The 15036-nt window shown below is 42.1% G+C and overlaps 1 protein-coding gene across 1 annotated transcript in view; it reads right to left on the bottom strand.

Annotated features, from left to right (window-relative positions):
* EPS8 (epidermal growth factor receptor pathway substrate 8) overlaps positions 1-14255 on the bottom strand; it is a 132181-nt gene extending 117926 nt beyond the window's left edge. Inside the window, exon 1 of the mRNA XM_042837911.1 lies at positions 14181-14255. The gene's annotated coding sequence lies outside the window, so the exon portion shown is untranslated. The remainder of the gene's footprint in view (positions 1-14180) is intronic.
* Positions 14256-15036: the final 781 nt, after the last annotated feature.

A 15036-nucleotide genomic window follows, 5' to 3' on the forward strand; every position in this document is an offset into this window, starting at 1 on the left:
AAAAAAAAAAAAAAAAAAAAAAAAAAAAAAAAAGATATATTTCACACATTAGCAAACCCATTAGAATCCCAAAAAAAGAGAAAGCACTCTTAGTTTGGAACAAAAGTAATTGCCTTCAGGAAAAGCAACTTACTGTTAATTCAAGATAAAAATCACACTACTGGAGGTGAGCCAGTTCATTTTTTCCACAAGACTGAACTCAAGATGACAGAAGAATCCCAGGGCTTTGCAGAGGAGGGACAAAAGCCATCAGCTCTGGTTTCCTGAGTGGCAGCACTGATATTCCCCACTCCACACCTCTGCTTGCCACCACTGATATCATGGCTGCAGGAATTAATGTGCTAGGACAATCATTACATTTTTCACTATTTGGTAGCTAACCACATCCATTTTTACTCAGTGCAACATCTGGATAAAATATATAGAAGCAAAAATACATGAAAGCAAAAATATATAGAGACAAAAAACATTTCTTCACCTCCATCCATACAGTAGATGTTATGAAAAACAAGAAAATGCCCAGGTTACAAACAGTTATGTACTTCCAGTTTAACTGTTAGCCTTTACAGGGATAAGTCAAGACACAGAAAGAAGAGTGGAAGCAAATTCAAGGGCTTCTTGATAAGAGAAATTGAGGACTCTCTTAACTCTTAATAGTCATGTACTGCTTAGTCCCCAATCAACAGCTGCAGTTTGTTAATCTTCACACCACTCACCACATCTAGTTCACTTACAGCGCCAATACGCAATCACGACAGCCAATCCTATGGCCTAGCAAGCAGCTGGAAACTGTGATGGAAATGGAAAAGAGATTACAGTTTGCAAAAAATGGATAGCATAGCACAGCATACCACAGCAAAGCATAGCATAGCTTGTGGCAGTACTGAATAGCAACACTGAGCATGACATGCCACATTTCATTAATTAGCTTTTCAGAAATTCGAAGTAGCCAGCCTTACATACAAATGATCTCAGCTCTTTTTAATAAAATAAACAGCCCCAAAACAGAGAGGTTAATCCTCGTGTTTACTTCATCAGGACATGAGAAGTGCCCAAAATATGTTATCTGTCAATTAACACTCACATCAATCTTTGAATTTCCACCTCTCCACCAAAATCTGCAGCTGAACAGAGTAAAATCAGCATCAGCCTATGTGAACCAGTGTATTACAGCAATTTCAGCCTCTCTTTGCTATACAGTCTGAAGATGGCATACGTTTTGAGACTTCTCTATAATCTATACTACAGTGGCACACCAATGAGATGGAGTAATACCTCAGGTCTGCAGAAGAACTTTAAAGAATATTGAAGGGAAATAAGGGAGACCATTAGGTAATTTTAGATCCTCTCTCTCAAATTCAGATAAACACAGAGTTTCTTGATTTTTATTTACTTCTGTGTCTGGAGTTAGACGCTGCCCAGCCCAGTTCTCATGAAAACACAATGCACTTCAAAAAAAAGTCACTACCCATACTAAATGACACCCCCCACCCCCCGAAAAAAGCATGACAAATTCCTTTAAATTATTTCCATATGATCTAAGATTCTATAAATAAAACAAGAGTGAGACTTTTGGGGTTTTGTTCTCATTTTTTGCTTTTTTGTTGTTTGTTTTTTAATATTTGAGAAAGCATTTTAAGAGCAAGCAGAAAGATAGGTTGCCCCACTATAATCAGTGGAACAAATATTTATAGATCGGTATTTTGACTATAAATTAACCCCTCTCCCCTGCAACTGAGGGCAACTCCTTCAACAAAGACCATTATTGAGATTCCCCATGAACATTTCCAATAGGACGGAAGAATACATTCAAACTGGTCAAGGTAGGTTTTAGACAATTCTCAGTCAGCTTTGAAACAAAAAGATTTCTACTTGCTACATCCAACAAATGAGGGGGAGAAGACTTTTCACACAGCTGCAAACATTTGAATTCTACTGCACACCAAGCCCTACAGTTTATCAGATTCACAGTATATGAATTGTATTATTTTCTGGAAATTACTAACAGCTGAAGGCATATACACATAACCAGATGTTTTCTTTTTCCTAAGAAAGACACTATAGATGAGAACAATATATATGTATGTTTTGTAATACTGGACAGAAACTGGCAAACTGCACAGAATGTGTACACAAATGGTCCTAAAGACATAAATGATAAAAAGCAAGAGAGGGCAAAGGCCCTGCCATGTATATATATTTTTTGGCCAAAATACTTCTCTAGAGGTGTAATGTGTCCAGAGTGAAGAGTGCAATTTAGACCAAGAATGTTAGTCACACATGGTTTATCATCAGTGAGTGCAACACCACCAGCCCAACGCCTAAGAAAAAATCATTTTTCTTCAACAAAATAACCCCAAGCTTCAGATCTGCATCAGTTTAAGGTCATTTGATTCCTGAAGGCATGTGCCTATCACAGGGGAATATCTGGAAGGCTCCTCTATTTCTGTAAGTCATCATGGCAATAGCACTGTCTCAGAACATTTCCTCATTACTGGCAAGACAGTCCCATGCTGGGCAGGCGGGCAGTGAGCACATAAAGAGCAAGGTCATATCTAAAATTCCAGTGCACTTTTCTACATCCTAAAGAAGTCCATCCTGAAGAAGTCATTGCACTAAAAATCCGTGAAGGAGACTTTAAGACTAAGTGGGACTTGCATCAGTTGTGACTTTCCAACAGTTGTTGTGGATTCAATTTGCTAACCTGTCTGAAGTAATATCTGTGAATCTTATAAAATAGCAGCCATAAAGAAGAAATGACTATGGAGAAAAAACTTTATTGCTGGCATTACTGGGAGTACTAGGGCAGCATGCATCTGGACATCCTAGTCACCATACAACACCATCTCCAAAGTTCAGGAGGTAGAAAGGCCCAGACTTGATCAAATCTGCCATCGTGCAGATAAATAGGAACCCCACCAATACTTCCACAGTATTTCCCAAAGCGCAATACAGACCTTAACTCTTCAAAAATGTTTTCCAACTGAATGTCACAATCAGCCACATAAGCCAAAAATGGTTATATAAAGTTTATACAATGGTTCAGAAAGAGATTCAAGCTTATACAATTTATACAGTGAAGCATGAAAAGAAAGGACAGGCTCCAGCATCATCTGCTTTTAGCCTGGGAGGTTTTGGGAAAAGGCCTATATGCAGAGGAGTAAACCTGTATTGCATTTGCCATGTGCCAAAAATATATATAAATACAAACACCAGAACCAAGGGGGTAGCACCACATTCTGGCAATCACATAATTCCAGCACAGAACCACTAGAAGTTCACTAATGTACTTAGCGAGAAAAGCCAAGACGTACCAGAGGCAACCAGTTTAAACTTATGTGTCTATCCTGGACAAAGAGGAAGGACAAGAAATCTTGGTTTATATTTTCCTACCAGAAATAGAAGTTCAGAAAATCTCCCCCCTCATACACTCTGAAGGTCAAACCAAATGACGTAATGATCTGCTATGGCCTTAAACAGGTTTTACAGATTATATGTAGAGATTTAAAAATAGATATTATTTTTAAATAATAAAATTCTCTTGAAATGGAGTGTCTGGTACAATAAGCCTTCATTCACCAGCTAAGATCTAGACAAGCTATCACAATACAAATAGGTAGATGCTCTGAAACTGTAATTTCATCCCGCTGACTCCCTCTGCCTGAAATGCAAACAACACGTATTATCTCCCACACAGTCTGCATCAGCCAGGAGCAGAACTGCAGGAGAGCATGCAGATGGATGGCATGCATACATTGGAGACACCATACCAGGTTCAGGCACGAGATATGGTTTAGCTATGGCTGTGAGGACCTCTGTCCTCAGCCATAAGCACAGAGACAACAGCATCCCACACAGCTTAGCCTGCTTCTTCCGCTGGAGGAAAACAGTTAAAATCAGCTTGGGCATACCTGGTCTGTCTTGACATCTCTGCTGTAGGGCCTCCACTGAGTGACTTCATTCAAAGCCTGTTCCCATGCAGTAATGGCCAGAGATCACTGCCCAGGTTCAGGATGAATGATCTGAATTCATTAAGTGTACCAAATTATACACTACATTTTTGTGCAATTTCCAAGTGGAAGGCCAAACAAGAAGTACGGGAGGAAGGTGCTATCGTCACCAGCTACACGGCTGTTCAACTGGTCACAAGTACAGCATAACGTAGCATGGCTCACCAATTTGTATGGATGGCCTGTAAGCCTACTGGAAATCACTTAATTTCATGTGTAAATGCAAGAATCAGATTTCTTTGCCTTTGCATACGTTTTGACAATGGTGATTTCATTTCATGTATTACGATAATTCATTAAGCACCATCAAAATCAGCACAAAATCTCTCATAATTGCAGTCCAGTAATACAAGATCTTACACTGAAGCACATCATTAATTCCTTGACGGTTAGGGAACGAGCCAAACACTTTGTGCAAATGAAGGATTAGCAAGGTTTTAACACATACATCTCCTCGCACTTCAATAGTGAAGGAATGAACCTTATTAAAAAAGAATTTCATATTAGACTTTAAAATGATGGCCCCTTAGGCAGGTTTTCTGTACTTCAAAAGACCGCTATTATTCTACTACATGTTATGGTCCAAGATAACAGAAGAAATTCCCATAAAATTGCCATACTACAGTATGCAGGGCGCATGAAATAGTTATTCTTTCCTACAGCCCTCAGAAAAAGAAAAAAAAAAGAAAAAAAAAAGAAAAAAAATAGAATCTTGTTCAAAATGGGAAGTCGCCACTCTCTCGCAATGAAGAGAGAACAACCTCTATGTACAAGGACTTTGCAGCTGTAAAGGTTAGTGCCTTTTCTTCTTGCTCTTTAAAGGTGTTCAAAGTTGTCTACAAATGTGTTTATAAGGAATCAGAAAAAGTCCAAGTCAGTTCCCTTCTCTGCTTCATTTCTGGTTTAGGAGTTCTTGTAGCACAGTCACTACGAAGTGATGCTGCCCATCATCCAGAGTGATATGATCTCTTTAATGTGTTCACTCATTCAGGTCTTCATAACTGGAGCTGATACAGAAACTACTGGGAAACATCTCTAGCAATTTAAATAAGCACTGTGTTATATGCTAAGATACAACACTTATTTCAGAGTTTGATGGCCCTACCAGGTGAAGTAGAACTCATTAAAAATACCCAAAATATGTAGGAACAATATTAAATTAAGATCTCATAATCAGCAATTAAGAATGCTGAAAAAGCTCACATAATGTGTGGTTTTTCCAAACTTTTTCCATCTTATCTTAAATTTGGTTTTTCCAGAAGTTTTTCCAAACTTTTCCATCTTATCTTAAATGTTTATAGTAAAAAGAACAGAGATGTTTTCTTCAAAGCACAGAGCAGAACGAATCCTACCAACATTCCAGCAGCATGAGATTATTCCTATAATGTGACCAAGTAACTCACTCAGATCTTCAGGATTATTAAAAAAAAAAAAAAAAAAAAAAAAAAAAAAAATGTTCCCCCTCAGTGTTTTTTTGCTATTATTCTGTTTTTTCTTATCCTTACTCCTTCAGACAGAAGTGACTGGGAGATTTTATCATCAGCTCAGCAAAACAGAACTCCCCTGCATTTGCTTTCTTTTAGATTCAAGCTTTACAATTAAACCGTGCATTAGAGCAATACCTAATAATTTTCCACCCGACTAAAACTGATTGGACTTCTAAGGTTTCAGTTCAATTTTTCCCCTCTCTCATTTTACTAACTAGAAGAAAAATGCATCTACCTTCAAGCCTGTTGGAATCAATCTTCTCTTTCTCACAATTTATAAGTCAGAGGCTTAAAAAGTGCTCATATCCTCTTTTACCAAGCTGGTTATGTGAGATAAGCACAAGTACATTAATAAAAATAGCTCAGCATTAAGTCATGGATGTTTTACAAAAGTAAACCTAAAAAAAACCCCTAAAGGGTAATTGTGATTTATACCATTTCTCTTTCCCTGTACTACCAGATATCAATCATCTATAAAAGATCCCTTCTTTTACATACAAACGTCAAGAATTGCCACTGCTGCTGGCTCATTTCTAATCAGCTCAGCACCACAGAGCACAGACCCCCCAGTCAGCCCTCGGACTGGCAAACACTGTCACACTGCACAACAGGCATCGATCTTTCTCAATTACAGACTTGAACATTTCTCCTCCCTTTTCAAAGAAGCCCTTTACCGATACCCCACAGCTGGAAGCTCAACTTCTCCCATTTCAGCTCTCCTATCAGCTGTACCTCAGCAGCACCTGCACCGCTGCTTTTACTAACGTCAGTGTCCATTCTTCAGCTTGTTTCCCTATGAGAGGAACATCATACACAGCGTGAAGAGATGATGTCAGAGAGCGGGGAAAACTTGCAAGATTTCATGAAAAATGTGTTCCGCAATGCAAACTTGATTGAAAGAGGAAATATGTGAAGTGGTGCCCTACACACTAACTTTGGGGTGGGCTACTTTGTCAAGTGTTTTAAATTGCTCATTTCCTGCACAGTACAATGGAAATGGAATAACTCTCAGGATTCCAATAATGATACAAAACTACCAGTAAGGCACAGTTAATACAACCACTAGCATTGACACTTTTATTACTGCAATTACTATGAAGCAGCTGGTGCTAATAATAATAATACTTAGCATTTATATGGTGCTTTACATCTTCAAAGGCTGTATAAACATTCACTAATTAAGTCTCCCAGTACCCCGGAGAGACAGATACATTTTCAGTTTTATAAATAAGAAAATTGAGGCAGAGAGACAAAATTACTGTCTTCAACACTGAGATCTTGAGACGAATTTTAGAAATGGGAGTGGACATTTCCATGAACAAAAAGAACTTTCTGACTTTAGGAGTACTGCTTAGAATTCACAAAGAATATGATGGGACATAATCCTTCACGCTCTTCACATCCAAAAAGTAAGAAAACATTTTCACAGGGAAGGTGTGCTTCACTGCTGCCAGCTGCTCAAAGCTAATTGCCACCATAGAGCACAAAGCACTGAACTAAACAGGCCAGTAGCATCATCAGATTTACCCAATCCTCAGCTGGAAGACAAAATCTCTCTGAAGATTCAAACTGTTGATAAACTGCACAGAAGTGCAACTTCTGTCAACATCAACATTGGTCCCTAAAAGCAACTCACTTCAAAAGCAACTCCCCAAAAGTGGCTGCATCTTGCACTGCCACAATTTAAGAAACAGATGAACATATCTTTTTTCTTGCATGTCAACATAAAATAAAGAATGAATGACTTTTCTAAACTCTTAGTAGAAATGAACAAATGCCACAGCTTACAAAGGCACTTCTAAGTACATCTTACATTCATATTCAATGAGACACTGATTGAACAGATTCTTGGTGTATGCATTAGACACCTCAATCACACACAGAAAACAAATGCCTACACACACTTCAACACCTCCTATTCAGGTCTTGAGCTCTAGAGCAGCTTGAAGTGAACTTAAAATTATTGTCTAGATAAAATGCAGTAATGTATTAAAGAACACATTACTTTTAAAGCCATATCCTAGGAAGACTTAATTATACATGTAATTCTGAATATAAACTACCCCTCTGAGATCAGTGCATCTGAAATGCATTTCAGAAGACACTGGTATAAAGACTGATGACACGAATATACGTGAGGAAAAAGGATGGTTTGTGTGAAAGGAATGGCTTTGAAGCAAGGAGTGGTAGGAAGTAACTGTGTGAAGCTGAACATGACGTACAATGAACAACCGAAAAGTAAAATAAAAAGGGTAGGGACAGCTTATGGAATAAATAAAGAAGCAAGAAAAAATAACTTAGATTAAAGTTATAGCAAGGTGCAAAAACAAGATGGACCACAGTGGTGAAACATGGCTTGAGCAACCAGAAAGGAAAGGAAAACACTAAGAGCTAAACCAAGCACCAGGCTGAGCTGGATAAAGAATATGGACCAAAGCAGAAGGCAAGGTACAAGATGCATCATTGCTTTAACACAGGAACAGTAACAGAAGGAAAACAGTAACCACAACAGAGACGCTGTTTGTTTCTCAACAGTAGGACACTCATCACGCAGGTGATTTAACCACTGGACACTTAGGTGCAAAGTCCAGATACCTCACTCGGTCGTGCCCTCTGTGGGACAGCAGTTAGCGCAGATTTATTAGCTATAAGGAAATCTGCAGCTGAAGTAGGAGCAGAATGCACCACCCTACCTCTGCCTTGCCCTCTGCCTTAACCCCTGGACAATTCTCTGTCCCTAAATACAGGAAGAGGAAGAAATAAAAGAGATGAAACACTATGCTAAGGTTGTGAAAGGATTGCAAAGCAATAAATAACAATAGACATGGGGAAGACATAAGGAATCCCACAATGGGAAAAGCAAGCCTGAGACAACACTAAAATGAAAATAGAAAAGCATGAATTTAAATACAGTCTGCCTCCAAACTCTGACAGAAACACACGCATATTTACATACCCAACAGCAGGCAATCAGGCACTCAGAGGCTTCTTAAAGCATGTTGTTCAAGGCTGTAAATTACTTCAGAAGCCTATCTATATGTGGCTGACTTTTCCATTTTAAAAATGGCACAGAACACCATTGGGCTGTACTTTGATGCAACTTGATTATTGCAAGCTCCTTACAACATAACTCACAAAACTCATGTTTCATCACATTGCCCTTGTCACGTTGCTGTATGCATTGAGTGACACTTGGCACAAGTCTTGTATCCCTGCACTAGGTGTAACAGAACTGCACATCCACAGTGTTTTTGTGGTGAAGATCCTGAGACCTTCAAAGGCACTGAACTCGTGCTGAATGTCTGGATCAACCAGATATCTAGCTCCCTGAAACACTGAGGTAAATCCCTAATCAATTAGAAGAAGAATGATTTCTCAAGACCAGTCACTTCAAATTATATTTTACATGAAACAAACCAAAGGGTGACATTGGAAGAAGAAAGAATACATCAGAGCTATGAGAAGAGTTGTGCATGTTCGCAAGAAGAGCACTCGGATGTAAAGCTCCCTCAGATACCCCAGAACAAAACAAAATGCTCATGACCCAAGGTTCATGTGGAAGACAAACCACTATGAGCATTAAGTGGACAAATCAGAATACCTTCGAATTCCACTTGCAGTAAAAGTATACTGAGATACTCTTGTATCACACTTTGCATCTGCAAGTATTAAAGAGCAGACCTAACCAATCTCGTGTATTTCTCCTGTTTTTTAGATCAAGTTTTAAGCAGCTAATCTGTGAGGTATGTTACGTATCGTTTCCCTTTCCTAATGGCTCTGGACTATATTAATGAAGAGTGAAAAAGCGCTGTTAACATCTGATTTTCAGCTTCTCTTTGCAGGTGAGCCAATTTCTGGAAGGCAAGGGGGAGGAAAAGGGAGCGCTGATGGGAGAAGCAGCAAGCCTAGTGCCTGCTTTACTACTTGGCCAAATCCTTAAAAGTGCTTTTACATGCAGGAGCAGAAATCAAAGTAATACACAAATCCCCATGAGTCATCCCTTTATTTTCCAGATTACAAAAAAAAATCCTGAGCTACAGACATTAAGGCTTACAGTGATACTCCTGTAGTAAGTGAAATCTGAAACATTTAGGGGCTCCAGTAAATTTCACCTCCCTGCCCAAGAACCAGCTATGGCAGCTTCACCATTAAGCCAGCTGAACATGGCTGCTCTGTGCCCATGGGATGCTAAAAAGAAGTTGTATGTTTCCCTACCTGCAGTGATAACCTACAAAATCTGCACAATCTATAAATAGTAACATTTTGGATTATTGAAAGACAAATCCTCCCTCTTACAGAAAACTAGTACCTTTTGGAAAAGAAGAAAAAAAGGACAAACTATGTGTACAAGAATTACTCGAAGTTACTGTACATCTGCAACACCTACGCCGAATAGATATCATTCCTAAAAAGTGTTTTCTAAATATGATGCTGAAATACTCAAAGGTTTAACAGCATTCCAGGAAAACAGGTTCATCATTTCACAATGCCTGGTTTTATTAGAGAATACAGCAATTTCCAAGCGTGGTTGAAATGCCAACCTGAGCAAGGCTTTAAGAACAAGTATAACCAATGCCCGCTGTCATACTGTTAGTAATGAAGATGCCCATTATGCATCAGAACACTGCACAACTGAAAACCCTTCAGAAATGCACGAATTAAGGCAAAATGTACAAATCCCACTTTAAATGCCCATCGTGAACCTTTGAAGTTAGAGACATCTGCTAACTCTGTCCATCCAAAATGCAAAAGATTGCTAGAGACTATTCAGAAAACGACAGAGGTAATAAATGCAAACAAAGTAATTTGTAATTTGCTATTTCCACATCAGATCTTGTTCCCGTGGAGAGTCACAGCATGAGTAGCTTTAATTGCATAGATAGCGGCACAAGGAGGGAAGGGAAGAAAGGACAGACTGTGTTCAACTAGTAGAATGCAAGGCCTTGGGTTGGCTCATATTGAAAAATTTTACTATAAATGACATTAGTGAATAAAATCAAAGGCATATGTCAGTGAGTGTGGGCTCAGCGATGCAGCTCAAAATGAAACCCAGCCCTCCAAAGCTAATGCTAATGATGCTTGCATTTTTAACTGACTCATTTTTTATCCTCTCAAAGTCCACAATGTGCTATTGGAAAAAGAAAGAGACATAAAACAGATGTGAAGGTTGCTTCTTCCTGCACCCCCACAGTCTTTCCAAGAAACTTCTGAGTAACCTTGCATGGGAACAAGCACAATAACACAGAACCACAAAAGCACTAAACCCTACAACAGACACCTCCTCTTATCTTACTGCTTCAGTGAATCCAGAGGTCTGCTTTGTAAACACTTGTGCTAAGCCTTTGTCACATGCAGACCGAGCAGTCTCACTGAGATGAAACTTAACTGTGTTTGTAAGTTCATACGTATGCAGAACGGTGAGAGATGGAGCAGACCATGACTCTCATGACTGTAGTAATAGCAGGAGTTCCCAGAAAGAAAAAAAAACAAGAAAAAAAAAGTAAAAACTCAAACAGCAACAGTCATCCAGCTTGACATCCAAGACTGGAAATTGACAATTCCAGGTATCAAGATTAAATCATTACACGTACAAATCCTGTGTTGGATGAATAAATCAATGGATGAATCTAACTCTGGAACTGAGATAAAATGGCACCAGTCATGGACCTCAGCAAAAGCAGGAATTCTAGTTTCTGCTGATGCAAAGCATTTAATGCTGAGAAAAGCTAGAGAACTAATTCTGAAAACAAATTAGCCTCTTCATACTTCTTTTTTTTTTTTTTTTTTTTTTTTTACCATGAGTATTCTGTATCTATAGCCACACTCTTAGTTTAGTTACCAGGGGTATTTTTAGTGATGTTCAGTTTCACTGCATGTTCAGTAAGTGCTGCCCTAGCTCTGGCAAAGGGGTATTTCAGGCATCAGGCTGCTTCCTGAACCACAAAGCAAATACAGAGGCTTCAAATCATCCCAAAGCCATACAGTTGCGATGTGTTGACAAGCCTCCCTGGGAACCCAGCTCAAGACTAGAATAATGAAACCCCTGACACTCCATGGACACAGAAAACACAGAACCAGATGCTCTGAAATTTAAAAAAAAAAAAAAAAAAAAAAAAAAAAAAACCACCCAAAACACACCTAGAAAAATCTTGATTTCAAAGGCAGTATGTGAATCAAATCTATCCATATGCGGAAGACACACAAGCAAAGAATCTTCTGATTCTCTTCCAATAGAGGTATCAGGATTGGGTTGTGTTTTCTGTACCAACAACTGCACAGCAGTGAGGAATTAAATGCCTTTATTTGCTGGCTACCAGCCACAAAGTAGAGAATCATAGAATCGTCACAGAATCATAGAATGGCCTGGGTTGAAAAGGACCACAATGATCACCTAGTTTCAACCCCCCTGCTACGTGCAGAGCCACCAACCACCAGACCAGGCTGCCCAGAGCCACATCCAGCCTGGCCTTGAATGCCTCCAGGGGTGGGACATGCACAGCCTCCTTGGGCAACCTGTTCCAGTGCTCCACCACCCTCTGGAAGGTTCTGCAGTGCTCCAGTTTGGAGGGGTCATGGACCAACCAAATGCTCTGTTTTACTGCCTGGTGTGGACAAGTGCCGCTTCTTCAGGGAAATGTCTCACCTTTGATCAGTCATTCACTAGAAGACAATGCTGATATGGCAATTATAGTCAGCAACGTAAGAGATGCAAGTGTTAAACACTGAAATCAAATTTAATAAGCACTTCACTAGCGCAGCCTTCACTGTGCGGTCTTCAGCTATGGTAGTGAGACAACAGAAGACTCGGAGAGCAAAGTTCTTATATATTTGATCTACTTTGACCCTCAGGGCACCAATTATTCACCTTCATATGTTTAGGTTTTAATAAGTTTTCACCCACAGGGGAAAAAAATATAGCAGTTAATGTGAGTGACTTGCCATTAACGGCTGGAATATAGACAGAAAGAAAATCAATCGTATTTCATGAATTCAGTTGTCACCAAGTGCAAAGTGTTTTTTCAGGTTGTGTGTTTCACAGCAAAAGTGTCTGTAGATCAATCTTGGGCTCTGTATTATCGCTATGTACAGACAGGCACCTATCGGGTGTTCTTCCCTGTGGGGCTGCTGCCTCCTTCCAATCATACCTAATGGGATGTTCTGAGTGCTTTCAAAATTATACACAATCAAAAACATTTATTCTGAGCTATAAGAGCGCAAAACTCAATACTGCAACCATTACGAGTATGTGACAATACAAGTGGTGTCCAAAGCCAATTGTATTTCCACAGCCTCTCCCTGACAAAGCAGCCCCACTCAGCTCCAGCAAACCTTTGAGCACAGTATCTCATTACCTGGAGGTACCCTTATGCTAATAATAACACTGCACTTGGGAGCTGTGAATCAAGCTGAGAAATGCTGCATCTTCTGCACATCCTGGGAACCTCATAAACTCTTTTGCAGCCCTCACCACACACTGAAAGGAGCGAGCAGCCCGCATTAGGGATGGTCTCGGAGGCAACCACTCTACAGAATTTCCAGTGGTACTCTGTGGAACGGGGACTGCTCACACAATGCTGATTCAGTGTCTCCAGTTGCTAACAACAAAAATGGTCACACTGAGGCTCTTCCATGTAAGCAATTTTTGTAGCTGACATAGCCATTGCACAGTCACAAACGAGAAGAAAGATGGTTAATAGGAAGGGAAGAGGACCCTATTTCTGATGACAAAAGGAAGGAGAGGCCATGCTAAAACACAGACTACACTGCAACGAAACCTGAGATCCATCATTTGGTTAATATTTCAGCAGACACAACCCAGCGGAGTAATATTTTTATCTTCAGTACTTCACTTGAAGTAAGCAGATTCCACCAACGGTCGTACTGCTGCATGTCTGTACCTTGGAGGGGTACAGGAGCCACGAGTCAATGCAAAGCATGCTTTTGGGGTATGAGTGTTGGTTCTCAAACAACATCCTTACGAAAAACTTGCTCTGCCCTTCTATTGCCTGCTGCTACTTGGCCCTACAGAGGTTAAAGGGGCTAGTAGCATCTTAAATCATTCAACGAAATGCCAGAAAACCTGTTTTATACCGCGTGCCCAGGTCACCCTCAGTGCACAACGCGACCATACAGGAGAGCGCGTCATGGCGGTGAGAAGGGTAGGAGGAGGAAGAATGACAGGGAAAGTTCGCAGCTAGCAGCAACAGGGGAAGGAAGGCAGCAGGGCAGCGCACCCGGGAAACACGGGCATACGAAGGGATTATCGCACCCGCCAGCTGCTCCTCGCCAGCTCCCAGCAACGCTGACTGGGAAGCCAGCTTAAAGGGCGGAAAACAACGACACGGGAGCAGGAGAGACAGCCCGGCCACCTGGGAGCAGGTGGGGAGGGAGGCGACGAGCGCCGGGGACACGGGAGCCCCGCACTGGGCGCTCGGGCAAGGTGCGAGGTGCGGCGGCACACACTCAGACGGAAGGGCTGCAGCCCCAACGCCGTCCCCAGCCGCGGAGCCCCGAACGCACCGGGGGAGTTTTCCAGCGGCTCCTGCCCGAGCAGCCCCATCCTCTTCCAGGTGGCTGAATGCAGAGCAGCTCGCCGCGTTACGAAGCCGGGCGGGATTTCAGGACCGCAGCGTGACCGTGGGGCGAGGAGACCCGAGGGAATCCCGCCTCGGCAAGCCCTTACCTTGCGGGCGTTCTCCTCTCGCGCGGAGGAACGGGGCGCGCCGGTGGCCGAGAGCGCGGCGGGGCGCGGTGCGGGGCTCGGAGCGCGGCTCTCCCCGCGGGGCCGAGCGCGGGGCTCGGCGCTCCCAACAAAGTGCCTGAGCAGCGCGGGCGGGCGCCGGGCAGCGAGAACAGCCGCTGAGCGGAACGGAGCCGAGCTCCCTCTGCCGGCCCGCCCCGCCCCGGCCACAATCCCTGCCCCAGCCCGCGGCCGGGGCGGGCCGTTTGCGGAGCTCGGCCGTCGGCCAGCTGCGTTCTCCTGTTGCGGCGTGCAGGTCGCCCGCAGGATGCCGAGGTACTGAAAGCAGTCCCCTGGAGCCGGCCTGCGGTAGGCGGCTTGTTTCCAGTCATCCGAAGCGTTCGTCAAAATCTCCACAAAGCCTCATACAAAACCTACCAAGATTCCGAAGCAAGGAAGTCGATGTATCTACACCGCCTGCGGAGCGAGTCGGCTACGAGAGCAACACTCTGTCGTCCTCGCTCGGGATCCTGGATGAAATCTCCCGGCTGTCGATGCTGTTTCCATTTGGTTGCTCGTGCCCCTAGCCTGACAGCTCACACGTGGCTGTCGCTGTGTTCGTGGGACAACCCCGCACACACGCTCCGGGTGTGCTGACAGGGGGCTGAAGTGCTGCCCACACTGGTGGCTTCTGTAGAGAGTCACTGATGCTCCTACAGTCAGGCTGTTCCCCGAGAATCTCTTTTCACTGAGTTCCCATTAAAAGTTTCTGTCTTTTGTGACGCTGCAGAAAAGCTAGGAAAGAAATCCTGCAGCAGCATCTGACTGACAAAAAGAACCCCCCTTCACAAGGTCTCAT

This window comes from Centrocercus urophasianus, unplaced genomic scaffold (genome assembly GCF_019232065.1).
Source record: "Centrocercus urophasianus isolate 14NV4802_14NV808 unplaced genomic scaffold, USGS_Curo_1.0 seq_73, whole genome shotgun sequence".
NCBI lineage: Eukaryota > Metazoa > Chordata > Aves > Galliformes > Phasianidae > Centrocercus > Centrocercus urophasianus.